Below are 9,769 nucleotides of genomic sequence, written 5' to 3' on the forward strand. Positions count from 1 at the left end.
GGTTCCTAGAGAATAACCTTACGTCCTTGGAATTTCCTGAGTGATAGGAATGCCTTTGTTATTCACGGTGGGCACCCCCCTCCATGTGAGAGTTTATGAGCTCCAGAAAGGCCAAACAGGTGATTAGAGGGATGGGGCTTTGAGCCCCAGGATACAGGCCCTACCTCTGGGGGAAGGAGAGGCTGGAGACTGAGTTCAACTGAGTGGACAATGATTCAATCAGCTGTGCCTACATAATCCCAATAAAAACTCTGCACGTCAAAGCTGGGGTGAGCGTCCCTGATTGATGATGTACATCAAGGAGCCGGGAAGATACACACGCTGATTCCACACGGAGAGGACACCCAAGCTTGGCATTTGAGGCCCTCCCAGACCATACCCTATGCTTTCCAATGCTTCTTTTCTTTTTGTTGATCCTGATTTGTGCCCTTTTTGCTATAAGAAAACTGTAATCATAAGGAGAGCACTTTCCTGAGTTCTGTGAGTATCCTAGTGAATTATGGAAACTGAGGGGTTGGTGGGAACCCCTGAATTTGTAGCCAGTTGATCAAAAGTGATGGTAGCCTAGTGTTTTCATTTCCTAGCTGCTAAAACAAATACCAAAAATGGGTTGGCTCGTGGTTTCAGAGGCCAGAAAAGTCTTCCTTCCTCTTGGGATTATTATCTTCTGGCTCACTAGAAATCTTTGGGGTTCCTTGGCTTCTCCATCACATGGTAATGTACATGGCAGTGTCTTCTCCTTCTCTTCTGCTCACTGTTGACTTCCAGCTTCTGGTTACTCCCCATGACTTCTCTCTCCATCTGACTTTCGCTCAGCTTCTAAAGGGTTCCAGTCATCCAGATGAAAGTCCAACCTGGTTCAGCTAGGCCACACTTTAACTGAAGTAACATGGTGAAAAGATCTTATTTACAAAATGGAGCCACAGCCACCAGAATGTAGACCAAGACCTAGAAGATATCCAATTTGGAGGACACAGTTCACTCCAACACACCTAGAATCTCACCCCTAAACTTGCAAGCCCCCCCAAAAAAGTAGATTTGACTCAACAGATAGAGCGTCTGCCTACCACATGGGAGGTCCAGGGTTCAAACCCAGGGCCTCCTGACCTGTGTGGTGAGCTGGCCCATGCACAGGGCTGATGTGCACAAGGAGTGCTGTGCCACGCAGGGGTGTCCCCCATGTAGAGGAGCCCCACATGCAAGGAGTGCTCCCTGTAAGGAGAGCTGCCCAGTGTGCAAAAAGTGCAGCCTGCCCAGGAGTGGCACCACACACACAGAAAGCTGATGCAGGAAGATGACATAACAAAGAGACACAGATTCCAGGTGCTGCTGACAAGAATATAAGCGGACATAGAAGAACACACAGCAAATGGACAGAGAGAGCAGACAACTGGGGGGGAGTAAGGAAGGGAAGAGAAATTTTTAAAAAAATAAATCTTTTTAAAAAAAGAAAGGAAACTAGAGAATAATCTAGGGACTGAATAACATAGTAAACCCAGAGGTCGATGAAAATTGTGATTGATGGCACAAATGCAAGAGTGTCCTTCTGTGAGCTAGGGCAGATATATGTCACTATTGCAGGGTGATGGGAATGTGGAGAAGCATGGGAAAAATACAGCTGGAGTGACCTATGGACTGTGATTAACAGGAATACTGTAATATTCATCCATCTATGCCAAAGATGTACTGTGTCAATAATAGGGGAGAATGGAAAAAATGTGCCAAATGTATGCTATGGATAATGGTTAATGGTAATAGTCTGATGATTTAATCTCATAATGTGTAACAAACGATTGTTTTGTAAGTTTACAACTTCTGTCATAAAAATATATTTTAAAAATAACAATAGGGTGGATTAGGGGGAAAATATACATATAGACTATACCTTACCAAATGTAAGATATGGACTATAGTTAGTAGTAAGATTTTGATGATATTCTTTCATAATTTGTAACAAATGTCTTCTCACAACAATGCAAGGCATTGGTGGGTTAGTGAATGGAACTCCTGTATGATGTTGTGCATGTTTGTTTTGTAAGTTCACAATTTTTACTATATACTTATTGTTTATATATGTTCAAGTATAAATTACATAAAAATAATAATAGTAGGGTTGGTTGGGGGGAAAACACACTAAATGTAAGATACTTCAGTTAGTAGTAATGTCTTCAGGATGCCCTTTCATCATTAGTCAAAAGTGTTTCACAACAATGCAAGGTATTGGTGGTAAGATGAGGTTATGAGGGAAACGGACTTGGCCGAGTGGTTAGGGCATCCGTCTACCACATGAGAGGTCTGTGGTTCAAACCCCGGGCCTCCTTGACCCGTGTGGAGCTGGCCCATGCGCAGTGCTGATGCGCGCAAGGAGTGCCACCCCACGCAGGGGTGTCCCCGTAAGGAGAAGCCGCCCAGCGCGAAAGAAAGTGCAGCCTGCCCAGGAATGGCGCCGCCCACACTTCCCGTGCCGCTGACGACAACAGAAGCAGACAAAGAAACAAGACGCAGCAAAAAGACACAGAAAACAGACAACCGGGGGAGGGGGAGGAATTAAATAAATAAATAAATCTTTAAATAAAATAAAAAAGATGAGGTATGAGAGCTCTGTATGATGTTACGCATGTTTGTTTTATAAGTTTGCAACTATTACTACACACTTATTGTTTATGTATGAGTGATACAGTTCAATAATTTTATTTAATGTAAAAAACAAAAAAAGGAACATGCCCACTGTGCCATCTCTAATGGTGGGAGTCCAGACCCCTGATGGGACAATAGCCTTTTGGTGACGATGGGCAAAGCCGGCCAGGGGAACATGGGCTCAGGCTTACAGACTTATTAACTTGTCCATGTGGATTTGCAGTCTTTTTAAGAAATCAATTTATGGTTTTTATTTTCCCTTGTCTGGCCCTCCCTGCACTCACCTTCAAGATGGTGGCTAGCACAAAGGAGGAACATGGCAAAGTGGCACACTGAGGAAGCCCCCATGTCACCCTAAGAGGATTTATAGTTGTCCCTATGCCATCACCAAAGGGCAGGATAAGAACAAGAATCACAACCAAGATTTATGGAGCATTTCCTTTGTGCCAAGCTCCGTACTAAGTGCTCCCCATACATCATTTCATAATAACCCAAAGAGGTGTTGGAGCTGAAGCCATTTCCTCACGTTCTCCTCAGTGCTTCGACACAACAAAGGCTGCTAATAGCTGAACAGCTGTGACTTGGCAGGCATGGCTGCTTGAGCACTTCTCAGGCCTGTGGGCAGGGCCCGAGGTGCCAGAGAGTTCACGTCTGGAAGCTACTCCTCCTCATGACAGATGGGGAGTCCGTGGCTAAACCCCCAGTTTCCTTACATCTATGTTGGCTAAACTCTGATGCATGTTTTACACCTGGAGATGGCAAACTGTAAAAGACCAGATAATAAAAAGCTAAGGCTTTACGAGCCATGCAATCTCTGTTGCATCTACTCAACTCTGCCACTGTAGCCTGAAAGCAGCCACACAGATGATGTATAAACAAATTGTAACCTAGGGTTAAAAATTAACAAAAAGGGGAATGGATATGGCTCAAGCAGTTGAGCGGCCAGCTCCCACAAGGGAGGTCCCAGGTTCATTCCTCCTGAAGAAGACAAACAATGAGCAGACAAGCAGACATCAAGCAAAAACAACAGGAAGACAATGAGCACAAACAATGAATAAAAACAATGAGCAAACAGACAAGGGAGCCATCTGGGCGGGGGGCGGGGCGAGGAATTAACAAAGTGGGGATGGAGATGGAGATGTGGCTCAAGCAGTTGAGCACCTGCTTCCCACACGGGAGGTCCCAGGTTCCTGGTGCTTCCTTTTTTTTTTTTTTTATTTCCCCCCATCCCCCGGCAGTTGTCTGCTCTGTGTCCATTTGCTGTGTGTTCTTTTTTTGTCTGCTTCTGTTGTTGTCAGTGGCACGGGAATCTGTGTCTCTTTTTGTTGCATCATCTTGTGTTGGCTCTCCGTGTGTGCGGTGCCATTCCTGGGCAGGCTGCACTTTCTTTCACGCTGGGCAGCTCTCCTTACGGGGCACACTCCTTGCACATGGGGCTCCCCTACATGGGGACACCCCTGTGTGGAAGGGCACTCCTTGCATGCATCAGCACTGCGCATGGGCCAGCTCCACATGGGTCAAGGAGGCCCAGGGTTTGAACCGCGGACCTCCCAAGTGGTAGACAGACGCCCTAACCACTGGGCCAAGTCCGCTTCCCTCTATTTTTATTTTTTAAAGCAACCTACTGGAAGTCCTCCTACTCCCATGAAGGTCTTTTCCTAATTAACACAACTCAGTGAGGGATAAAAGACTTTTAGTATTCCCAACAATATTATAAACTCCATTAACATCAGAAAACACTGTATTTTATCAAATACAGCAGAGAGTATAGTTTTGTCTTACCCAACCAAACAACATTTAATAATTTGCTAGAGTAGCAGGGACCATACAGCTTGTCCCAATTGTTTACCTATTCCAGGCCCTTAAAATACCATTGTCTCTGCTGTTTCTTAGTAGGGTCACTGCCACAGGTTTCTTCTATGCAGATTCATTGCCATCAGGCCAGGGCAGAAAGCATTGAGGAAGAACTACAAAAGTCCATTGTTGACATTTTCACACCATTTTTGCACTTTCTTTAATTCATTCAGGTTTGGTTTACTTTTACAAAACACATTATCTCACTGAATGCTACCACAATACTTTTACAACTTGCTCTGTGCATACTAGTTCTGTCTCGCATATCTCCATTTCTGATTTTATAAAACTGACCATTTTATTTTAGGACAAAATACACCTCATTAAATTTCAGTTAGCATTCCCACAAACTTTTTACCTTTACCAATATTTGCTTAACTTTTATATCTTTCATTTTATCCTATGAAGAAAAACAAAATATTCATTTCAATTTAAGCAAGAACTATTTTTTTATGAAGAGACTGATAGTAATTCTTATTAATCAAGACTTATAACTTGGGCTATGATGTGGACCACTGACCATGAGGTGCAGCGATGCCCAGAGATATACTTACCAAATGCAATGGATATGTCATGATGATGGGAGAGAGTGTTGCTGGGGGGGGGGGGGGAGTGGTGGGGTGGGGGTGGTGGGGTTGAATGGGTCCCCATATTTTTTTAATGTAATATTTTTACAAAATGAATTAAAAAAAAATAAAAGATAAAAAAAAAGACAACTATAGAGATCTCATTAACATTTTAAACTTAGGTAATAATATAAGCGCTTATTTAAATTTTTGGCAATTTGAATAGAGCTCTTTCAGAACCTTTTATTTATCAAATTATACCACCATCCAGAGCTATCAAAATATACACTGACAAAAAATATATATATATATATATACACTGACAATTCTTTCTTTTTTTCCTCCCTTTTTCTCTTTCTTTTTCTCTTTTCCTTCCTTCCTTCCTTTCTCTTTTTTCCTACCCTTCTCTTCCATTTTTCTTTTTTCTTCCTCTTTCTTTTTCCTTCCTCTTTCTTTCTTTTCCTCTTTTTTTCTTCCTGTCTCTTTTTTTCCTTCCTGTCTCTTTTTTCCTGCCTTTCTCTTTCTCTTTTTTCCTTTCTTTTTCTCTTTCTCTTTTCTCCTGCCTTTTTCTTTTTCCCTTCCTTTTTCTTTTTTCCTTCCTTTCTCTCTTCCTTTTCTCTTTTTTCTTTTTCCTTCCTTTTTCTCTTTCTTTTTTCCTTCCTTTCTCTTTCTTTTTTGAACAATCACACACTGAAACAATTACAACACACACTGACATTGAACAAACACAAGAGCAGTTCCAAATCTATTAATCTAGCATTTCTTCATTGCTTCCTTTTATAATTCAACATTTCTTTCCCAGTTTTCTTCCTCTCAATTTCCTTCTTTTTTTTTTTAGAAAATGTAAGATAAAATTTATAAGGAAATTAAACATATTCAAAGAAAAAATGAAGAAACGATTCACATTATAATATTTATGAAGTAGCCTTCTCTTGATAAGATTCGTGTTTTTGTTTTTGCACTTGTTTCTTTCAAACTTATCTTGCCTTATTTTTCCCTAAGTTTTTCTATTTCTTTCCCTCCACCTCTACCTATGGTTACATTGACAGATATACCCTCCCCCTCTGTGGTTACAGAAAGTTTACTCCTATACAACCCATGGTGGTTATCCTTACATTTCTTCATGTAACTAACTTTACCAACATCTAATACCTACAACCTTCCTCTCCCCTCAACCACAGGTATGCTGTTAGCTGTCCATCTAACACTTCCTGGGTAGAGATGGGTGTTTTATTTTCCAGTTTTCCTTGTTGATTTTGGTTGGATGTGTATTGGGAGGAAAGGATATTGTACATGTATATGCAGTCACCTTAGATTGCTACAGTATATCTGCCAGTAATTCTTTCAAAGAGGGTATGAAAGAAATAAATTTCCTGAGTTCTTCAATATCCAAAAATATCTTTCTTTTACCCTCAAAATTGAACGCCAATTTGGTACTGGATTCTAGGTTCAAAATCATTTTCCTGTAAAACACTCATGATATTGCTCCATTTACTTCTAGCTTCTATTGTGTCCAGTGAAAAATCTGCTGTCAATCTGATTCTTCTTCCTTTGTAGGTTATCTCTCTTCTTGCTCTGGAAGCCTTTAGGATTTTCTCTTTATCACTGGCATTCCAAAATTTCACCAAGATATGTCTAGGAGTGAGTCTCATTTCATCAATCTTACTGGGTACTCGGTAGGCACTGATAATCTCAAGGCTCAATTCTTGCTTTAGCTCTGGAAAGTTTTCTTCAATTATTTCTCTAAGTATTTCCTTCCCTCCTTTCCTTTTATTATATTTTTCTGGAATTCCTATCAGGCGAATGTTAGATCTTCTGATTCTATCCTCTATGCTTCTTAACCTTTATTTATTTATTATCTGCTTGGCCATTTGCATTTCAATTTGGTCTTCTAGATTGTTGGCCTTTTCTTTAAGTATGTCCATTCTGCTATGCAATGCATCTATTAAGTTTTTATTTTCTAAGACTTCTGACTGACAATTTTTAACCTTCTCAATCTCTTCTTGTTTCTCTCTGAAGATATTATTTACATGTGTTCTAATGTTTTCTTCTGTTTCCTGTCTTAAGTCCGCTCCTTTGGATGTTTGCTTTTCCATTGATGGAGTACTCAAATGCTTTTTCTCTTTATCATAACTTATTTTCAGTGATTCTGAGAGAGAGGATAAATATAAAGTTGGAGAAGGTGTCCTGATTTCTTGACTTTGGAGCGTAGCCATTTTCTTTTCCTTTTGGGTTTTGTCTACCATCTGGTGTTTCAATTTCCTTCTTTAATCTCTTTCTGTCCCCAAGCCATACTTGCTTTATGATGCCATGCTTGAACAAGTTCTGTAGTTTAGATACTTTGATGTAAAGCCATTCTCGTCTTTGGAATGAGACCCACCATGCAGTTTCCAGCTCTGTCTCTCCAACTGCATGACTGGAGGTTCTGGGTTCCACAGGAACTTTCACTGTCTCCTGGTGTTCATGGTATGGCTTTATACAATGAGCTGGTACCCACACAGGATGTTCTCTGTCTCCTGAGGAAACACAAGCAAACCATCGAGGACTTCGAAGGCTTCCCAAACTCCTTGGGGCTCTGCGCCATTATACCAACTTTAGTTTCGCTCAAGGTGATCCTACTTTGCTTCAGGTCCTTGTTCCAGCGCCAGGTGCTGTGAGCCTTCTTCCCTTTGAGCCCCATGCTGGGTACCAGTTGCTGAGATCAGCTCAGTGATAGGTTGGCTCAAAGGGAAGGCAGGGAAACGGACTTTGGCCCAGTGGTTAGGGCGTCCGTCTACCATATGGGAGGCCCGCGGTTCAAACCCCGGGCCTCCTTGACCCGTGTGGAGCTGGCCATGCGCAGCGCTGATGCGCGCAAGGAGTGCCCTGCCACGCAAGGGTGTCCCCCGCGTGGGGGAGCCCCACGCGCAAGGAGTGCGCCCGTGAGGAAAGCCGCCCAGCGTGAAAAGAAAGAGCAGCCTGCCCAGGAATGGCGCCGCCCACACTTCCCGTGCCGCTGACGACAACAGAAGCGGACAAAGAAACAAGACACAACAAATAGACACCAAGAACAGACAACCAGGGGAGGGGGGGAAATTAAATAAATAAATAAATCTTTAAAAAAAAAAAAAAAAGGGAAGGCAATGCAGAACTTTACAAAATAAAGGACAGACAGAAAGACACAAAAGAGGAGATAAAGAAGCAACCAGGGGACTCACTCTTACTGGAACTGCGAGCCTCGACCCTAGTTTCCACCTCGTATTTATTGGAAACTACCAAGCAGCTATTTGCTATGTGAACTGCAACATCATCTACAATAGTAGGGAACAACCACAACATCTATAATAAGGAACAGGTCATACAAAGTTCAAATACAATTTAAACTCTTTTTCCCACAAACCAATGTATGGGATAATGAAAAAAGTTCTTGGATAATCCAATAATTCAATTAACCAAGAAGAACAGATTATATAAAAAGACACAAAATTCATAAATGTACTTAGAATGAAGATATCTGTGGAAAAACTGGTTCATGATTATTGTACGTCAAAGAATATTTAAGATTAGCAGCTGCAAAAGATAACTTGAAATGCCCTGAAATTGCTAAGAGATCATATGTGAAAAAAACATGGTAGATTCTTTCCTAACTTTGACAGCATTCCTAAAAATGTGTATGCTATTACCAATAAAGAGTAGTGAAGTGGAAAGAAACTTTTGCAAAGTATCAATAAGTACATTTAAATCAATCATGCTAGAGAAAAGAATTATCCTTCATTCTGTGGAAAATTATATTATGAAATTGTTGTCTAATGAAGAGGCAAAGATGGCATGCAGTTAAAGATCACAGGATGTGACGTGTCAAGAAATTCACATTTTTATTTTCCTAGGTATTTATGATGTTCATTGAATGCATCAACCTTTAAAAATAAGTAATTTATTTCTTTTCTCATTCTACGTAAAAACTCACTTCAGTTTCAATTTTTTCATTCGCATTTTGTATTTTTCTTTAAAAGGACCCAACAAAATCTGGATTCAACCCCAACCCTTTCCCACAGGGGTCAGTTTCAGATTTTTGAACTCGGACGAAGTGGGAAAAGGTTTCTGAGGTGGAAGGGAGGGTGATTCCAGGCGGCTGGGGGAGAGGGGAGGAGGAGATTATTAGAAAAAAAGAAAATAGAAAATTGGGGGGTGGGTGTGGGGGGGTGAGAAAGGCCTCCAGAAGTCCGTGGGTGAGATGTGCAGCAATTTGAAATTAAGCCCCAAGTCAAGGCCGAATGCCCAGCGGCAGAGGTGCAGCGGAAAGGTGGCAGTGGCTGGACAAGGAGGTGACCGAATCCGGCTCTGAAGCCGATCCCAGCAGGACCAAGCAGCTAAACGCCGACCCCAAGCCTCAGGAAGGCCGCAGCCACTGCCACAGGTCCTCGGGTCGGTGGGAGGGGAGGGGAGGGGGCGCCCAGGATTCGCCGGCGCACAGGTGTCTGAGGACCGCTAGCCAAAGCCTCGGCTTCCTAAGGACTCCTCCGTGGGTGCGGAACCCCCCTCCTGCCCCAGGCCCTGCCTCACGTGGGCGGCGAACACTGAGCTTTCCGAGGCCAGAACGCGCGCTCAGCCTCCCCTTGCAGAGACCCGCGCTGCGCGCCCTGGGCCGCCGCCGCCTCCGCGCCGGGGCCTCGGTTTTCCTGCGGTGAGAGCTCGAAGGCCGCTGGGCGGGGTGGGCGGGGCCAGCCTGGAGG

Source organism: Dasypus novemcinctus, chromosome 21 (assembly GCF_030445035.2).
Source record: "Dasypus novemcinctus isolate mDasNov1 chromosome 21, mDasNov1.1.hap2, whole genome shotgun sequence".
Taxonomy (NCBI): Eukaryota; Metazoa; Chordata; class Mammalia; order Cingulata; family Dasypodidae; genus Dasypus; species Dasypus novemcinctus.